A 7,160-nucleotide genomic window follows, 5' to 3' on the forward strand; every position below is an offset into this window, starting at 1 on the left:
AGGAAAAAAAAGCAATATAGTAAGTTGAAACTGGCTATTTCCCAGCATGGGTCGGGTGGAGAGAGATTCTCCTTATCTCAGACAAAGCAGCAGCAAAAATAGATAGCATTAAAAGAGATAAGGAAGGAAACTTTATCCTCCTAAAAGGTACCATAGACAATAAAGTCATTTCAATATTGAATATATATGCACCCAGTTGGACAGCACACAAATTCGAGGAGAAGCTGAAAGAATTACAGTAAGACATAGACAGCAAAACTCTACTAGTGGGAAACCTCAACCTCCCACTCTCAGATCTAGATAAATCGAAACATAAAATAAACAAGAAAGAAGTTAAGGAGGTAAATAGATTGTTAGAAAAATTAGATATGGTAGACTTATGGAGGAAACTGACAGGGGATAGAAAGGAGTATACCTTTTTCTCTGCAGTACATGGAACTTATACAAAAATTGACCATGTACTAGGACATAAAAACCTAAAGATCAACTGCAGAAAGGCAGAAATAGTGAATACATCTTTCTCAGATCACAATGCAATAAAAGTCATATGCAATCCTGGGCCAAGGAGATATAGACCCAGAGCAAATTGGAAACTGAATAACCTCATCTTAAAAAAATGAGTGTACCAAAAAACAAATTATAGAAAATATTAACCATTTTATCCTAGATAATGATAATAATGAAACAACATACCAAGACCTATGGGATTCATTCAAAGTGACTCTCGGGGGATATATTTTAGCTCTAAATGCTTACCTGAATGAATTGGGAAAAGAGGAAATCAATGAACTAAACATGCAACAAAAAAATTAGAGAAAGCACAAATCAAAAATCCCCAATTAAATACCAAATTAGAACTTCTAAAAATTAAAGGAGAAATTAATAAAATTGAATGCAAAAAAACTATTGAATTAATAAATAAAACCAATAAAATTGATAAACCTCCAGTTAATTTGATTAAAAAAAAAGAAGAAAACCAAATTGCTAGTATCATAAATGAAAAAGGTGAACTCACCACCAATGAGGAGGAAATTAAAGTAATAATTTGAAATTATTTTGCCCAAATCTATGCCAATAAATTTGGTAATCTAAGTGAAATGGATGAATATTTACAAAAATATAAGTTGCCCAGGTTAAATGAAGATGAGATTAAATACCTAAACAACCCTATCTCAGAAAAAAGAAATACAACAACCCATTATTGAACTCCCTAAAAAAAAAATCTTCAGGGCCTGATGGATTCACAAGTGAATTCTACCAAACATTTAAAGAAGAATTGGTTCCAATCCTATATAAACTCTTTGAAAAAATAGAGAAAGTTGGAAATCAGCCTAACTTTTCTATGGAATCAATATGGTACTGTTACCTAAACCAGGAAGAGTTAAAACAGAGAAAGAAAATTATAGACCTATTTCCCTGATAAATATAGATGCAAAAATACTAAATAAAATCTTACCAAAACTATTACAATAATCATCACTAGGATAATACATTATGATCAAGGAGGATTTATACCAGGAATGCATGGTTGGTTCAATATTAGGAAAACTGTTAATATACTCAATTATATCAACAACACACCTATTAGAAATCATATGATCATATCAATAGATGCTGAAAAAGCTTTTGACAAAATACAGCATCCATTCCTATTAAAAACACTGGAGAATGTAAGAATAAATGGACTGTTCCTTAAAAAAAATTAGCAGTATCTATTTGAAACCATCAACAAGCATTATATTAAATTAGGAGTGGCTAGAGGCATTCCCAATAAGATCAGGGGTGAAACAAGGGTGCTGATTATCACCACTACTATTCAATATTGTATTAGAAATGTTAGCTTCAGCAATTAGAGAAGAAAAATAAATTAAAGAATTAGAATTGTGAAGGAAGAGACAAAACTCTCACTCTTTGCAGATGACATCATGGTCTACCTAGAGAATCCCAAGACATCATCCAAAAAACTAATGGAAACAATTAGCAATTTTAGTAAAGTTGCAGGTTATAAAATAAACCCTCATAGATCCTCAGCTTTTTTAATATATGTCTAGCAAGAAACAGCAGGAAGAGCTAGAAAGAGAAATCCTATTCAAAGTAACCTCAGACAATATAAAATACTTGGGAGTCTATTTGGCAAGACAGACTCAGAATCTTTTTGAAAACAATTATAAAATACTTCTCACACAAATTAAATCAGATTTAAATAACTGGGCAAATATCAACTGCTGATCGATAGGTAGAGCTAATAAAATTAAAATGACAATTCTACCAAAACTAAACTATCTGTTTAGTGCCCTACCAATCAAAATTCCAAAAAATTACTTTAATGAGTTATAAAAAATTTTAAGTAAATTCATATGAAGAAATAAAAAGTCAAGAATTCTCAGGAGCTTAATGAAAAAAAGTGCAAAAGAAGGTGGCTTATACCTACTGGAACTAAAATTATATTATAAAGCATCAGTCATCAAAAGTGCTTGGCACTGGCTAAGAAATAGAGTGGTGGACCAGTGTAATAGACAAGGTGCAAAAGCAGGAGATGATTATAGTAAGCTGCTGTTTGATAAACCCAAAGTCCGGCCATTGGGATAAAAACTCCATCTTTGATAAAAAATGGTGGGATAATTGGAAGTTAGTATGGAAGAAACTTAGATTAGACCAACACCTCACCCCCTTTACCAAGATAAGATCCAAATGGTTACAGGCCATAGACATAAAAAGCAATACTATAAGAAAATTAGAAGAGCAAGGACTAGTCTACCTGTCAGATCTATGGAAAGGGGAGCAGTTTATGACTAAGGAAGAGTTGGAGAACATCACCAAAAACCAATTAGATGATTTCAATTACATTAAATTAAAAAGCTTTTGCACAAATAAAACCAATATAACCAAGACCAAAAGAAATGCAGTAAATTGGTAAATTGGGAAACAATCTTTACAACTAATGATTCTGACAAAGGACTCATTTCTAAAATATACAGAGAACTGAGTCATATTTTTAAAACAAAAAGACATTCCCCAATTGACAAATGGTCAAAGGATATGCAAAGGCAATGTATAGATAAGGAGATCAAGGAAATCCATAGCCATCTGAAAAATGCTCTAAATCATTAATTATTAGAGAAATGCAAATTAAAGTTTCTCTGAGGTACTACCTCACACCTCTCAGATTGGCCAATATGAGCAGGAAGGATAATGATCATTGTTGGAAGGGTTGTGGGGAATCTGGGACACTACTACACTGTTGGTGGAGCTGCGAACTCATTCAACCCTTCTGGAGAGCTATTTGGAACTATGCCCAAAGGGCAACAAAAATGTGCATACCATTTGACCCAGCAATACCACTACTGTGTCTATACCCTGAAGAAATGATGCAAAAGGGTAAATATATCACTTGTTAAAAATATTTATAGCAGCCCTCTTTGTGGTGGCAACGAATTGGAAATCAAGTAAATGTCCTTCAATTGGGGAATGGCTTAGCAGACTGTGGTATATGTATGTCATGGGACACTGTTGTTCTATTAGAAACCAGGAGTGACGGGATTTCAGGGAAGCCTGGAGGGATTTGTATGAACTGATGCTGAGTGAGTTGAGCACAACCAGAATATCACTGTACATCCTAACAGCAACATGGGAGTGATGTTCAACCTTTAAGGACTTGCTCATTCCATCAGTGCAACAATCGGGAAAAATATTTGGCTGTCTGCAAAGGTGAGTGCCTTCTGTATCCAGATAAGGAGATGTGGAATTTGAACAAAGTTCAAGGACTAGTCCCTTTAATTTAGAAAAATAAACTAGATATCTTATTGTCTGATCTTTTTACCTCTGAGACTTCTCTTCTCTTATTTACAGATATGATTTCTCTCTCATCACACCCAATTTGGATCAAGGTACAACATGGATATGAAGTAAAGATTGACAGAGCGCTTTCCGTGGTGGGGTGAGGGGGTGGGTTAAGGGAAGCAAGATTGGGGGGGAAATTGTAAAACTCAAATAATATCTTTAATAAAATAAGTTTAAAAAAGAAAAAAAAAAGAAAATTGCAACATTGATACTTTGTTGGTGGATTTGTGGACAGATTCAACCTTTCTGGAGAGTAATACTGAATTGTGCTCAAAGAGCAATAAAACACTTCATACCCTTTGACTGTTTTATTTCCAATTTTTCCAATTATTTCAAATTATTCCAAATATTTCCAATATGTATTTCCAATTCTAGGTCTATATCCAGAAGAAATTAAAGAAAAAAGGAAAACTCTTACATGTTTGAAAATATTCATAGAAGCTCTTTTTGTAGTGGCAAAGAATTGGAAATTGAGAGGAAGCCCATCAACTGGGAAATGCCTAAAAATTTTATGATACATGAATGTTTTAGAAAACTATCATTCTATAAAATCCATAAATGGTCAGATCTAGAGAAGCATGGAATGAGTTACAGTATATGATGCTAAGCGAAAGGAGTAGAATCAAAAGAACAATGTACACATCAACAACAAACTGTGAGATGGACAGCCTTGATGGAAGCAGTACCTCTCAGCAGTCCATTGAGCTATAAAAACTATATTAGACTGGCTATGGACTATATTATGCCCTTCCAGAGGAAGAAAAACAAAACAAAACAAACTCACCAAAAAACCAAACCCTTCAGAATCTGATGAACACTGTATAAAAATTATCTCTTATGTATCTATTTCCCTTAATTCTAATACCTTATACTGAAAACTACTAATCTGTGAACATGTTTATCAAAATTGACTATTCACCACTGAGGGAAAGGGGGTGGGAAAGAAGAATGGAAGTAAATTTTGTAAATTAAAAATATACATGTGCTTATTGATGAAAAAATAAATAGTATATTTTAAAAAAAAAAAACTTTTGGTTTGAACAATGTTACTGTAAAAGGATCTATGAAAAAATCAAAAGGAGAAATTCCATCTTCACAAAGGAGAGCAGTTAAGGTGTTGTGAATGAAATAATTCAAATTAAAAGAACAAATCACAACTGTTTGTTTCTTCTCTTCTTTATTGAAGTCTCTTGTTTCAGTGACTAACACTTTGGATATAGTTGTATTTTCAAGCTCTGAAGTAATAAAATTATTCTGACTAGTAAAAACAAATGAAGGAAGAAGAAAAGGAAGAAAGAAAAACAAGAACAAGAACAAGAAGAACAAGAACAAGAAGAACAAGAACAAGAAGGAAAAGAACTAGAAAATAAATAAGAAGGAGCTGTGATATAAAGAAGGGACAGGAAGGTGGTGCAACGGATAGAGTGCTAGACTTGAAATCAAGAAAACGAAGCTTACTTATTTGAAATATCTAAGACATTTATAGCTTATAGCTAGTGACCCTGCACAAGTCACTTAACTTCTTTGCTTCAGTTTTTTTTATTTATAAAATGAACTAGAAAGCAAAAATTGAAAACCACTCCAGTACTTAGACCCCAAAAATAATAACCCCAAGTGGGGTCACATGGGCACGACTGTAAAACAACTAAAAACATTAAGAAAAAATGAAATAAGCATTGAAGGCTATAATGAGGAGGCTATAAGAAGATCAAAAGGCATATTGAGACATATGTAAGACACAGGCCACCCTAACCATACCACAATTCCCACAAGCAAGCCCAGAGGTGTTTTGCTAGAGTAGTAATCTCCAAACTAGGGGCTGGTTCTGCCCCACCTCAAGGGAGTTACATTCTAATCCAAAGGTTTTCTTTTTTTTACCCATTTTCAAGGTAAGATAAGACATACCCCACTCTCTTAACTATTCATAGATATTCATATTATTTGTCTCAACATACCATTTACTTCTTTTTTCAATGATCCCATGTCACCCTCTTGCTTCCCTTTATAAGTTCTAAAATTCTCCTTTCCTAGGAGAATTATAATCAAATGACTACTCAGACACCCAAAGCAATTAGCTGTACAGTGCTGTGAAGAGTATCTTCTAGATTGACCATGATCCTTAGATGACCTTTTGTCTGTGACAAATACTTCTTGTAAATTAGTTTTCCAGTTATAGTGAAAAATGTGAAAGTATTCTCCCAACCCCTATTTTGATTATTTTGTATGGGAAAGAGAAAATAATGCAGGATTGAGTAGGCATGGATGGGTTACCATTCATATCATGGAACACATTACATGGAACTCACTTCTCTTCCAGACTTGTTATCAATAATAACACCATCCTAGTTACTCATGTTCATAATATTGATGTCTTCTTTCACTTTTTAGTTTCCTACACTATTCATCAATGCAGTCTTGCCAAACTGTATCATTTCTATATTACTTGTAAATCTCATATCTACTTCATTGTCTTTACTTATAGAACCACCACAAACTTCATCACTGTTCCTTCAACTATTTTAATAGCCTTCTTATCATTTTCTGTACTTCGAGTGTTTTTCCTCCCCAATCATACTCCATGTAGATTCTCAAAGTGATTTTTCCATGTATAGATGTAGTTATGTCACTATCCTACTAATTGATCCCCAAAGTCTCCCTAATGAATAAAATAATATAGTATTTTAATCTTTATTTGATCATTTTAATTTTTTCATTTTGATTAACTGTTTTAGAGTAAAAAAAAATTGGACTAATATAATGAATAAAAAGTAAATATATATGTATGTATGGAGAGGCAATATGCTCAATTTTTTATTAATAATTTTAACAATAAAAAGTGACAATTATTTTAGAAGGAAATGATGTATTTGTTTGTATGGAAACACAAAAGAATTAATCCTGCTGTGCTCTGAAATCTGAATATGCAAACATATAGAGAAGTAATGGAGCTACAATTATACAGTATAAACTAAAGTAAGTAGTCAATTGAAGTTATAACGTAGGACTCAGATTATGAGACACAGGTAAGAATATTTAAAAAAGCACTAAATTTCAAATTTTGTTAAGAGAAAACCAATGTCAGAAGAAATCAAGTCATCAAATAAGAAACATTTCACTTGGAGGCAGGTTTCTGGATTATAAAGGAAACAATTCTAAGGCTATAAAAGATTTAGAATAAATTGTGGACAACGGTCCAATAAGGGAAACTGTTTACCCAGAGCTATATGTGCACAGGAAGTAGTTTATATTTGATGACAGATAGTGCACTAAAATTATGAATAAATAGGTCTCAAACCTGCATATTATTAACAATCTTATAT

This window comes from Macrotis lagotis, chromosome 7, assembly GCF_037893015.1.
Source record: "Macrotis lagotis isolate mMagLag1 chromosome 7, bilby.v1.9.chrom.fasta, whole genome shotgun sequence".
In the NCBI taxonomy this organism is placed as follows: domain Eukaryota; kingdom Metazoa; phylum Chordata; class Mammalia; order Peramelemorphia; family Peramelidae; genus Macrotis; species Macrotis lagotis.